This window comes from Hypanus sabinus, chromosome 18, assembly GCF_030144855.1.
Source record: "Hypanus sabinus isolate sHypSab1 chromosome 18, sHypSab1.hap1, whole genome shotgun sequence".
NCBI classification, from domain to species: Eukaryota; Metazoa; Chordata; class Chondrichthyes; order Myliobatiformes; family Dasyatidae; genus Hypanus; species Hypanus sabinus.
In genome coordinates, this window is record NC_082723.1 from 23,286,565 (window position 1) to 23,300,237 (window position 13,673).

Sequence of the window (13,673 nt, forward strand, 5' to 3'; positions counted from 1 at the left end):
AACAGACCCCCAAGCTGAGCTTGTGACACGGTCACACGTTTCCCGCAGTAAACTGACAGAGCCATCGCCCGTCATTTTGCGACGTGCACAATTGCTCGAACACAAGCAATTCAAGAGGCGTTCCAGTGTCAACCACGGCTCAGTGGGTAACACTTGCCTCCTGTCAGAAGGTCAGGAGTTCAGGTCCTACTCAAGAGACTTGAGCACAAGATGCTGAGGTTGACGGAGAGTGGCTGGCTTCCGGGCAAGACATGAAAGACCCTGTCGCTTCTTGCATCTGCTGGTTAAGATGGCGCTGAGCAGCGGTCTCCATTAAGGTCACAGCTGAGATTTATTTGCTTCTTTTTTTTTTAAAGTTCATAGGGATGGTTTTGGGGACAGATAGGGGGTCGGATTAGGGTTTAGAGGCAGGGATATGGGGGAGTTAGACGTCAGGCTGGAATCTAGGCTTTCGCTCTGCACTTGAAGGCCAATGATGGAGATGGGTGGCGCAGGGTGTATGTGGATGTTGGGCTGACACAGGTTGGTGGGTCCTGGGATCGGATGTCCATGTGAGCAGGAGATACGAGGGCTGATGAATCGGGGAGCCCAAAGCTCAGGATCCCGTCACTGGCGAGACCTGGGATCGATGAAGATCGAAGCCCAAGGGCTGATCGGAAGTTGAAGCCCGTTGGCCAAAGTCTGGAAACTGGAGGCCTGCAGGACTGTCCTAGGGTTGGAGGACTGTCTATGCACATGGGTGGTTGGGTGTGAGGGAAGATCGGAGATTGTTTTATTGTTGTTCTTTTGTTCCTTTGTCATGTTCTGCCAACACTGAGGGCATACTATGATGGTCCCAGAATGTGTGGTGGCACTTGCAGGCTGCTTGCATCATATTGTTAGGTTTTGTTGGCTGTTAACGCATGTCCACGTGATAAATGAATTGGAAGGAGCAGTGATCAGTGGCACAATTATGAAGACAAGCAAGCCAGGTAACCTGGCTAACGGCAATTCTCTAATCAACATCTTTAAAATAGAAGGCCTGGCCTTCGTAGTACCATCTGTGCGATCTTGCTGAGCACAGATCTGTCACCACACTACATCACTGACTAATATTGCTCATTGGCTGTAAAGTACTTGGGATGACATGAAAAAAATAAATGACATCACACACAAAATGCTGGAGGGGTTCAAGAGGTCAGGCTGTATCTCTGGAGGGAAATCAGAGGTGGAGAGAAAAGCAGCTTTAAATTCCTTGGTGTTATTATTTTGGAAGACTTGTCCTGGGCTCAGCACGTAAGTACAATTACAAAGAAAGCACGGTAGTGCTTCTACTTCCTTAGGGGTTTGTGAAGATTTGGAATGACATCTAAAACCTTGATAGACTTCTATGGATATGTAGTGGAGCGTGGAAACAACAATGCCTTTGAACAGAAATTCATACCAGATGTAGTGGATACAGCCCAGTCCGTCATGGGTACAGCCCTCCCCACCACTGAGCACATCTACATGAAATGTTGTCAATGGAAAGCAGCATCCATCATCAGGGATCTCCACTATCCACAACATGCTCTCTTCTCGCTACTGCCATCCAGATGGAGATACAGGAGCCTCAGGACTCTCACCACCAGGTTCAGGAATGGTTATTAGCCTTCAATCATCAAGCTCTTTAGCCCAGAAGGATAATTTCACTCAGCCCATCGTTGAAACGTTCCCACAACCTGTGGACTCACTTCCAAGGACTCTTCATCTCACGTTCTTCGTATTTATTCCAATCATTGTTATTTCTCTTTGTATTTGCACTGTTTGGAATCTCTTGCACACAGGTTGATTGCACAAATTGGTGTGGTCTATCATTCCATAGATTTATTGAGTATGTCTGTAAGAAAATGAATCTCATGGTGACTGTTTATTCCCCTCCACAGGGGCTGCCTGACCTGTTGAGTTCCTCCAGCATTTTGTGTGCATTACTCTGGATTTCCAGCATCTGACACAGACTGGGAGACCTTTTCACTGAACACCTACACTCGGTCCGCCAAAGAAAGCAGGATCTCCCAGTGGCCACACATTTTAATTCCACTCCCATTCTGATATGTCTGTCCATGGCCTCCTCTACTGTCAAGATAAAGCCACACTCAGGTTGGAGGAATAACACCTTATATTCCATCTGGGTAGCCCCCAACCTGATGGCATGAACATTGACTTCTCTAACTTCCGTTAATGCCCCTCCTCCCCTTCTTACCCCATCCCTTATTTATTATTCCCCCCCCCCTTTTTCTCTCTCTGCCTCTCTCACAATCACTCCTTGCCTGTTCTCCATCTCCGTCTGGTGCTCCCCTCCCCCTTTCTTTCTTCCTAGGCCTCCTGTCCCATGATCCTTTCCCTTCTCCAGCTCTGTATCCCTTTTGCCAATCACCTTTCCAGCTCTTGACTTCACCCCACCCCCTCCGGTCTTCCCCTATCATTTCAGATCTAACCCCCCTCCCCCTCTCACTTTCAAATCTCTTACTATCTTTCCTTTCGGTTAGTCCTGACGAAGGGTCTCGGCCCGAAACGTCGACAGCGCTTCTCCCTATAGACGCTGCTGCGTTCCACCAGCATTTTGTGTGTGGTGTTGTTTGAATTTCCAGCATCTGCAGATTTCCTCGTGTCTGCAGAATCTCCTGTGTTTAAGTTCCTTTTGTGTTCTCCCACTGCTCATCATCTCACACAGTTTGTATGTTAAGCCTATTGCCCTGCCACGCATGTCATCGGCAATGACTGTAAATTAGCAAGGCTCTAGTATTGATTCTTACAGGCTCCCATTATTTACAACCCGCCAACCTGTCAATGACTCACTTATTCCAACCAGTTTTTTCCCTGTAAGGCATCCTTCAATCTACATTATTACCATCCCCAGTCTCACGAGTCTTAGCCTTAGGTGCCAAATTCAAATGGGTTCTGAAAATTTAAATACAATACACAAGTGGCCACTTTAGAAGTTACAGGAGTGAAACCCAGCATGGTCTTCTGTCGCTGTAGCCCATCCGCTTCAAGGTTCGATGTGTTCTGCGTTCAGAGTTTCTCGTGTGTTCACCACAGCTGCAAAATGTGTCTACTTGAGTTGCTGTCACCTTCCCATCACAGACTGGCCGTTCTCCTCTAACTTCTCTCATTCACAAGGTGTTTTTGCCCACAGAACTGCCACTCACTGATTTTTTTTTATTGTTCATACCATTCTCTGTAAACTCTAGAGACTGTTGTGTGTGAAAATCCCAGGAGATCAGCAGTATCTGATATACTCAAACCACCTGATCTGCCACCAACAATCACTCAGAACACATTACTTCCCCTTTCTGATGTCTGGTCTGAACAACAACTGAACCTCTTGACCATGTCTGCATGCTTTTATGCATTGTTACCGCTACGATTGGCTGACAGGATATTTGTATTAATGAACAGGTGTATCTAACAAAGTGACCACTGAGTGGATAGTTTAAAGTCATCATCCATAAAACGTAGCAGCAGAATTAGGCCATTCAGCCCATTGAGCTTGTCCTGGTCATAAAGTTAAAGAGCAAAGAAATAGGGTCTCAGCCCAATAGGTCCACACCAAATTAAACTAATCCTACCCTAATCCAATATATTCTTTCCACATTCCCACCAACACTTCCAGCTCTTCCTTTATCACATACGTGCACTCTAGGGGCCATTCAATATGGCTGATTAATCTATCGAGTCTTGAAAAAGTACAGCACAGAAATAGGCCCTTCAGCCCATCTAATCCATGCCAAAACCATTTAAATTACTTACTCCCATTGACCTGCACTGGGACCATAGCCCTCCATCCCCCTCCTATCCATGCACCTCTCCAAACTTCGCTTAAACTTTGAAATTTAGCTCATATGCAGTATATGTGCTGGCAGCTTGCTCTACACTCACACCACCCTCTGAAGTAGTTTCTGCTCATGTTCCCCTTAAACTTTTCACCTTTCACTCTTAACCCATGACCTCTGGTTGTAGTCTCACTGAACCTCAGTGGAAAAAGCCTGCTTGCATTTACCCTCTCTATACTCCTCATTGTTTTGTAAGCCTCTATCAAATCTTCCCTCACTCCTCTAGGGGACATGGGAGCAAGAGATAATGGTGACAATGTGCAAATGCCCTTTCTTTTGCAGTATTCATTGCCGTAATTTATAGTAAGTTTACATCCTTACACTGTACTGCTGACACAAAACAAATTTTGCATCATTCAAGTCCATGATAATAAATCTGATTCTTATTGTGCCACAGGTCAGGATTGAACCTGGATCACTGGTGTGGTGAGGTGGCAGATCTGCCCACTGCACCACATGTCATAACCAAACCAATTGCTACCACTCTTACTCAGCCTGTGCAGATAACTTCACTCACCTCAACACTGAACTGACTCCACATCCTATGGACTCACTTTCAAGAACTCTACAACTCGTGTTCTCACTATTATTTATTTTCATACTAAAAAAAATTATTATTGGAACAATTTGTGCTCTTTTACACATTGGCTATTTGTCAGTCTTTAAGTATAGTTCTTCCATGAACTCTATTGCAATTCTTTGAATTCACATCGTCATGTGCTCCATCATACAACATGGGTGATCATGGTCTTTGATCATGATTGTTCTTAGCAAACTTTTCTACACCAGCAACTTACCATTACCTTCTTCTGGTCTGTAAAGTGTCTTTACAAGATGGGTGACCCCAGCCATTATCAATACTCTTCAGAGATTGTCTGCCTGGTGCCAGTGGTCGCATAACCAGGACTGGTGATATGCACCGGTTGCTCCCATGACTTCATGTGACCTGACCCCGGGGTGAGGGGGGTTGTTAAGCTGGTGTTACACCTTGCCCAAGGGTGACCTTCAGGCTAGTGGAAGGAAGGAGCTCCCTACACCTCCACTGGTAGAAAACTAGCTCCACCCTGCCACCCATTATATTGCCTAAATTAGTCTTAAGATAGTATATGGTGACATATATGTACTTTGGTTCAAATTTCAAAAAAAATGTTCAAAGTAAATTTGTTATCAGAGTTTTATGGAGCTGCAACGTTACCTTGCAGCTCTTGAACTCAATCGCTCAATTAATGAAGCCCAATGTACCATACGCCTTCATAACCACCACATCAATTCGCACAGCAACTTTGAGGAGTCCATAGTTTTGGACCCCAAGAAACAGGGGGTTCAGGAATACCGCTCTTAAAATACTCAGCAAGTCAGATAGCATCTGTGGAGAGAGAAAATCATTTTACCTTCAGGAGAAGTTCTGATGAAAAGCCTCAGCCTGAAGCATCAGACATACCAACGATCCAGCATGTGTAATACTTCTCTGTCACATTGATCCCAGTCAATTTTCTGATACAAGATTCTGAGCAGACACCCAGGAAGTGGAAGCCCTTTCATTCAGCAAGCTTGCCATCATAAGTTCCATTTGCTCCCCAGTGTTGCTTATTTACACCTAATTAGATATTTTAAGGCTTAATAACTGCTTAGATTCCAAGTCATTTGTGTACATCTTGCATGCTCAAGTGAATTCAAGGCAGGTGTGTGAACTTCAAGCACAGCACAGAGAACATTTGCAGGCATTGCGAGTACCACATCCAGATTCTTATGATGAGCAAATAATGCGACAGCTAATTCCCTGTGTTATTTGGATAGGTAATGTTGCATGATGAAGATAACATTCAGAGTATAGTTTATTTTAAAAAAGCATATTCCCTGTTCACAATTCAGTACAGCACAACATCTTCTGGACCACAATGTCTGCCAGCCATTGAGATGCCAATCAGAGTTAAACCCATCTGTTTACACAAGATCTTAATCCCTACATAAAACACAGAACAGTACAGGCCCTTCAGCCCATAATGTTGTGTTGACCTTTAAACCCATTCCAAGAGCGATCGAGTCCTTCCCTCCCGCATAGCCTTCCTCTAGCACCAGCATGCTCCACACACCCATCACTACGTGTAAAAAAAAACTGCCTCCGATATCTACTCCATACTTTCCTGCAATCACCTTAAAATTAATCCCCGCATGTATTAATCATCTCAACCCTTGGAAAAAGCCTCTACTACATCTATGCTTCTTATCATCTGGTACATCTCCAGCAAGTCACTTTCTCACTCCAAAAAGAGAAAAGCCCTAGCTCACACAACCTACACTCATGAGACATGCTCTCTAATCCAGGCTGCATCTCTTCTGCACCCTCTCTAAAGCTTCCACAGCATCCTATAATAAGATGGCCAGAACTGAACACAATATTCCAAGCATGGTCTAACCTTTAAGATGAAGAACTTTGCATGAAGATGGAACACAAATAAGCCCTTGTTTTTATTAGGAGACATTGAAGGGACAATACCGAAACTTAAATTGAATAAGTATCAGAAAAAATTTATAAAAATTGCATTGGCAGTAGCCAAAAAAGTTATCGCAGTTACTTGGAAATCTGATTTATATTTAACTATGGATCATTGGAATAATGAAATTCGTAGTTGTATTCCACTTGAAAAAATTACATACAATCTAAGAAATGAATATGATATATTTTTGAAAATTTGGCTCCCATACCTACAAAAGATAGGATCAAATACATAGGTCCTTTGAAGATAAAATTATAAAGTAATTGGGGAAAGTAAAAATAAATATTAAAATTATTTTGAACTCCATGGAGCATGTGGGGATCCTCCGATATCCAGGCAAACTTTCTCTTTTTTTTCTTTCTTTAGAAAAGGGTTAAGGGGAGGGGGCAGGGTTAATATTATTTTTCTCACTATTTATCATCACACTTATTCTTTGTAATTTTCTAAAAATTAATAAATAAATATTTTGGAAAAAAACAAAAAAAATACAAATAAGCCCTTGGTCCCTCATTCAGTAATATTATGGCTGAAAAAACTATACTGCACAGAAGGTGGCCCTTCGGCCCATCATGAATGCACTAACCAAACACCCATTCACCTTGAGAGAGATACAAAGAACTGCAGGTACTAGAAATCTGCCTATTGAGCTGGTCGCACCAACATCCCTGTCAAGAACCTGTGCAGAACTTCAAAACTGAGCAGACATTGACAAAGCTAGTTTCTTTCTTTGTTTCTCTGTACCTAGTCTGGCCAGCAGCAACCTTGCACACTCACATACTTCGTGAGAAGTCCTCCAACAGTATGAGAAAAACGAGATTCCATTCTTCTAAGCAGGCAGCCTAGGTCTGACATACAGGTTGGAACCACTTTTTTTTTGGTCCTGGAGCACAGAATCAGAGGAGATATGATCGAGGTATGCAAATTTATGAGGGTACAGGTAGGGTTAATGCAGGCACGCTTTTTCCACTGAGGTTGGGTGAACCTAGAACTAGAAGCCCTAGGTTAAGGTGAAATATTTAAAGGGAACGTGAAGGGATTTTTGTCACTTGGTGAGAGGGTGGAACGAGCTGCCAGTGGAAGTGGTGAATGCAGGTTCGAGTTCAACATCAAAGAGAAGTTTGGATAAGTACATTGATGGGAAGGGTATGGAGGGCTGTGGTCCAAGAGCAGGTTGATGGGTGTAGGCAAAATAATAGTTCCCATGGACTGGATGGACTGAAGGGCTCTCACTGAGCAAAACTCTAAGACAATAGCCCCATAATTCGAAAACTTCCTTTAGCCAAGGGGACATTGCTTTGTGGATCCCGAACTGGCTTGCCCACAGAAGACAAAGAGTGGTTGTAGACGGGTCATATTCTGCATGGAGGCCGGTCACCAGTGGGGTGCCTCGGGGATCTGTTCTGGGACCCTTACTCTTTTGTGATTTTTCTAAATGACATGGATGAGGAAGTGGAGGGATGGGTTAGTAAGTTTGCTGATGACACAAAGGTTGGGGGTGTTGTGGACAGTATGGAGGGCTGTCAGAAGTTACAGCGGGTCATTGATAGGATGCAAAACTGGGCTGAGAAGTGGCAGATGGATTTCAACCCAGATAAGTGTGAAGTGATTCATTTTGGTAGGTCAAATATGATGGCAGGATATTGTATTAATGGTAAGACTCTTGTCCGTGTGGAGGATCAGAGGGATCTTGGGGTCCGAGTCCATTGGACACTCAAATCAGCTGCACAGGTTGACTCTGTGGTTAAGAAGGTGTACGGTGTATTGGCCTTCATCGATCATGGAATTGAACTTAAGAGCCCAGAGGTAATGTTGCAGTACTGTGCTCAGTTCTGGTCGCCTCACTACAGGAAGGATGTGGAAGCCATTGAAAGGGTATAGAGTAGATTTACAAGGATGTTGCCTGGATTGGGGAGCATGCCTTATGAGAATAGGTTGAGTGAACTCAGCCTTTTCTCCTTGGAGCGACGGAGGATGAGGTGACCTGATAGAGGTGTACAAGATGATGAGAGGCATTGATCATGTGGATAGTCAGAGGCTTTTTCCCACAGCTAAAATGATGGCCACAAGAGGACACAGATTTAAGGTGCTGGGAGTAAGTACAGAGGAGATATCAGGGGTAAGTTTTTTACTCAGAGAGTGGCGAGTGTGTGGAATGGGCTGCTGGCAACTGAGGCAGATACGACAGGGTTTTTTTTAAACAAAGAGACTTTTGGATAGGTACATGGAGCTTAGAAAAATAGAGGGCTATGGGTAAGCCTAGTAATTTCTAAGGTAGGGACATGTTTGGCACAACTTTGTGGGCTGAAGGGCCTGTATTGCGCTGTAGGCTTTCTAGGTTTCTCTTTTTTTAATGTTTTAGCAAATCCAAGATGGTCAGCACACAAGTACAATTATGAAGAAAGCATGGTAGCATCTCTACTTCCTCAGAAGTTTGCAAAGATTCAGCAAGACATCTAAAACTTTGACAAACTTCTTTAGAAGTGTGGTGGCGAGTGTACTGACTGACTGCATCATAAACTGGTATGGAAACACCCATGCCCCTGAATGGTAAATCCTACAGAAAGTAGTGGACACAGCCCAGTCCGTCACGGGTAAAGCCCTCTCAACTATGGAGCACATCGACAAGGGAGTTGTCGCAGGAAAGCAGCATCCATCAGCAGGAAACCCCACCACCCACGTCATGCTCTCTTCACACTGCTGCCATCAGGAAGGTGGTCCAGGAGCCTCAGGACTCACTCCACCAGGTTCAGGAACAGTAATTACCCTTCAACCATCAGGCTCCTGATCCAGAGTGGATGACTTCACTCACATCAACACTGAACTGATTCCACAACCTACAGGCTCACTTTCAAGGACTCTACAGCTCATGTTCCCAGTATTATTTATTTTATATTTGTGCAGTTTGTCAATCTTTGTTCATGCATAGTTTTTCATTGATTCTATTGTACTTCTTTGTTCTATTGTGAATGCCTGCAAGAAAACTAATCTCAGAGTTGTATATAGTGACACGTAGGCTCCATAATGGATTTACTTTCGACTTTTAAAGGTCAACATGAAGAAACTTGGCTCATTCATGGGCGTGAGGGCTATCTGGCTGCAACACCCGTCAGTCAGCCCTTTGATGACCAGGGTCAATTCGGCTGATCTGGCTAGCAAGGTAGACATCCCCCTTCATTTACAACTCCATGTGTGTCCCTCACACCCCCACCCCCGACAGAGGACCACTGGGTACATGATGTAGCTACTCCCCAGCTAGACAGAACCTGCAAAACCGTCTGTAGGTTCCTGCAGGCAGGCAGGCAGATTAGGCTCCAAGACACATTTACATAGGGCACTGCCTAGAAATTACAAAAGCTTGGCTCACTCATTCTTTCTACAGACACACCCGATCTCACCAATTGACAGCTTGTGCTCTCAATATTATTTATTTATTGTAATTGTACTGTCTGGCTTCTTTAGCACATAGGTTGCTTGTGCATCTTTGTACTTTTCATTGATTCCATTATGTGTTTTTGTACCTACTGTGAATGCCCGCGAGAAAACGAATCTCAGGGTGGTATAGGGTGACAATAAACTTACTGTGAATTTTGAACTCTGTGTTTCCCCTCTACAAAACACAAGGTTGATATCAAACACCACCGGATACACTCACATTTCCAATTTCAAATTTCCAAACCCGTGCTTCAAATCAGAAACGAGAAAATCTGCAGATGTTGGAAATCCAAACCACACACACACACACTCAGCAGGACAGGCAGCATTCATGGAACAAAAAGCACAGTCGACCTTTCGGGGCCGAGACCCCTCGGCAGGTTCTGCCCGAAACGTCCACTGTGCTTTTTTACCCCCTCATAGATCGATGCTGCCTAGCCTGCCGAGTTCCTCCAGCATTGTGTGTGTGTTGAACATATATCCGTGCTCGTTTACAAGTGATATATTTTAGAAAGTGAAACAAAAGCTGCTACTGCTTACAGCGTTTCTAGTGAAACGTAAAGGTTTCAGATCGATGACCTTTGATCCACTGCAGTGCGCTCCGTTTCAAGTTTCCAGCATCGACGTAATTTCGCTTCACAGACGCAGCAATGTAAACATTGGCTTAAATAAACCACAGTTTCTTGTTTAGAGTCCTTACACAAGATCATAAAATATAGGGGCACAATTAGGCCATTTGGCCCATCGAGTCTTCCCCAGCATTCCAACATGGCCGATTTATTTCACATCTCAGCCACGTTCTCCTACCTTGTGCCTCTTTGATGCCCCTTACTAATCAAGAACTTATCAACGTTCGTTTTAAATATACCCAGACTTGGCCACAGCCGGCTGTGGCAATGAATTCCGGAGATTCACCACCCTCTGGTTAAAGAACCCCCCCCCCCCCCCAGCTCTGCTCTAAAAGGGACGTCCTTGTACCCTGCGGTCCCAGACTCCCCGCGAGGTCTCCAACTTTCCCATCAAAACACCGGCTGCCCTTCTAAAATATTTCATGTGTGCCTCAACTCAGATCATATTTTATGAAGAGACATGCAAAGGTCAAATTTCAACAGCTACATTTATTTAAATCACTTTATATTCTGGAACTCCCCATCAAACCGTCACTAAAACATACATCGCAGCGCACACAAAATGCTAGTCAGGCAGCGTCTGCAGAGAGTCGCCGTTTGGGGCCGAGACCCATCGTGCGGTCTGGAAAGGAAGGAGGGAGAAGCCAGATGGAGAAAAGTCTGTGATGCAAATATTTGAGTGTGAGAGAGAGGAGAGATGATGCTGCCCCACTCCAGGGACGCGGGATCAAGGCTGACCTCGGGTACTTGGCTTTGGGATTTGCAGTTCACTCTGTAACGGCGTGGGTTCCATCCCACAGTCACGGTGCCTTGATTGTCTATAAATTACCGCTAGGGTGGGGTATGTGACAGATGAATGGAGGGTGTGTGTTAGTGGGCACACAAAAGAGAGGGTACGGGGAAAGAGAAAGATTGTTTCATCTGTCAGGTGCACTTTGAAACACACAGTGAAACGCGTCAATGACCTGCACAATCCGTCAATGGCAGCCCGCAAGTGTCTGCACGCAAACTGGTAGGTTTGGAAACGGGAGAGGAAACCCAGGGGGTGTCACGGGGAGAACGTACAATTTCCTCACAGATAGAGCGGTAGGAATTGAACCCATAACCCTGCCACTGTAAAGTCTTGAGCTTACCCCTACGCTATCGTTCCGCTGGCAGCTAGCATAAAGCCGATGGGCCGAATCACCTCCTTCTGGGACGTGAATTACCATTTTTCTCATGCATGTCAGATTTTTATATAAAGTTTCAAATAATGTTAAAATACAAAATTAATATTTGCTTTATTAGTCTCCATGTAACAATCCAACTGCTATTCTAACGTCGTCCGCATTCAGTGCAATTTAACAGGTACAAGCCTGCAATGGTCAAACAATAGGCCTCTCCTGTGTTAACATTGTCATAGATTTCCTCCCTCCGGCAACCGTGCTTGCGAACAAACCAGGTATTATTGACATAACCCGGCGCTGTGTGACAGGCGAAACCAGCTCCTGCGTTCGAGCAATGTGCAAACGCGCTCCCATCACAAACCACGCCGAAAAAGGGGCCCTTTCATCCGGAAACTGCGGGAATGCCAGCTCCAGTATCACACTCACTTCCAAACGGAAAAATGCGACCATTCCAATATCAGAGCGGGAAGGGTTAAAGGGCACGCTAAACTTATTGTTACGGAGCACTTTATGAAATCCCCCACTCTGAAAGAGGACACTGATCTGACAATGCGTGGCAACGCTGCCGAAAGGTGATTAATTCTACTGGAATGGTTCTATACCCGGTTACTCCCATACACTGGGCGGTGCAAGTGGGGTCGGCCGCTCAGTTTACACAGATACCACTGTGTGGTGTTATCCGGGGGGGGGGGGGGGGGAGCTTCAGCCCTCCTACACAACCGCCAGACAAATAATTTAACGAGGGAAAAAAAATCGCTGTATTAACAATGGACTACAACACTCCAAAGATGTTTCTTTCTTTTGAATAATTTCTCTTTAACAATAATCTTGGATAACGAAGCAATGCGCTTTTTTAAAAAAACAAGGGTACAATTGCCCTTTGAGATTGGCTTTATCATAAAGTGCACAGCTCCCTCCGAACAAGGTGGGACGCTCATTTCAATAACATAGTTCCTGGTTTGATGCACAAAGAAAGCACAGTCACGCAGTCAACACCACCAACAACCACCAAAACAAAACTCAGTAAAATAGAAACATTTGCACCACCGGCAAGCGTAAACGACAATACAATGTTTCTTGGAAGTAATTCCCCCTTCAGCAAACACAACTGCATTTACGGTGCGACCACCCCTGTTCAGAAAACCAACCTTGAATGGAAGAATATCTCACTGATAACAACGCCGTGTTGGGTATTCACGTGAGACTTTTAAAACGTCGTATTTCACACAAAATCAATACATTCCAGCAGTGAATGCACATTGCACAATGATATCAGGTCCCACCCCTCACGCCAGACCCAGAGCACATGTACTCACCACTGCTACTACTGACACAGCATTCTCTCATTACACTGAATATTCCGTCTCTGGCACCTTTTATGTCCCGCTGAATCAACAATAAACAATATTCGCGGTTGAATAATTAGTAAATGAATTCCCTTGCAAAGATAGGGGGGTCTGCAACAATCCCTCCCAGTCTCTGTTGTCTGCTGTCGTTGCCAATGTGCCTGGACCCTCTGACACAATTCTCAAGAAGGCTGATTGAAAATCTGGAAAACACTTGACACCAGATGGAACTGCTCCCCAGCAATTGACAACAGGAAGTGCAGGTACATTGCGATTGACAGCTACTCTGACCAATCATCGGGAGAAGCTGCCTTCATTCCGATTCCTCATTGGGGGCATCGTTCCCCAATCAATACAAGGATTCCGCCCAATTTTAAAAAGATAAGTTATTAATAGCGCAAGCGCACTTTCTCAATTGCATACTGGGACTTGTAGTTCAATGTATTAGATTTCCTTCGGGGGCATCGCAGAGCACTTTAGATGCAGATTCCGATTCATTTGTTTATCACATGTACAGCAAAACATACAATGAAATGCCTCTGCAACGCAGCAGGTCAGGCAGCATCTATAGGAAGAAGTACAGTCGACATTTCGGACCGAGACCCAAAACATTGACTGGCCTGTTGCATTCCACCAGCATTTTGTGTGTGTTGCTTGAATTTCCAGCATCTGCAGATTTCCTCGTGTTTGCATAATGAAATGTGTCTTCTGTGTTAACAACCAGCACAAACTGAAGATGCGCTGGGGT

At 44.6% G+C, this 13,673-nt stretch overlaps 1 protein-coding gene across 2 annotated transcripts in view; it reads right to left on the reverse strand.

Annotated features, from left to right (window-relative positions):
• The window catches only part of ralgps1 (Ral GEF with PH domain and SH3 binding motif 1), a 733,240-nt gene extending 720,097 nt beyond the window's left edge, over positions 1–13,143 (reverse strand). For both annotated transcript variants that reach the window (XM_059993861.1, XM_059993857.1), the window contains exon 1: positions 12,896–13,143. The gene's annotated coding sequence lies outside the window, so the exon portion shown is untranslated. The remainder of the gene's footprint in view (positions 1–12,895) is intronic.
• Positions 13,144–13,673: the final 530 nt, after the last annotated feature.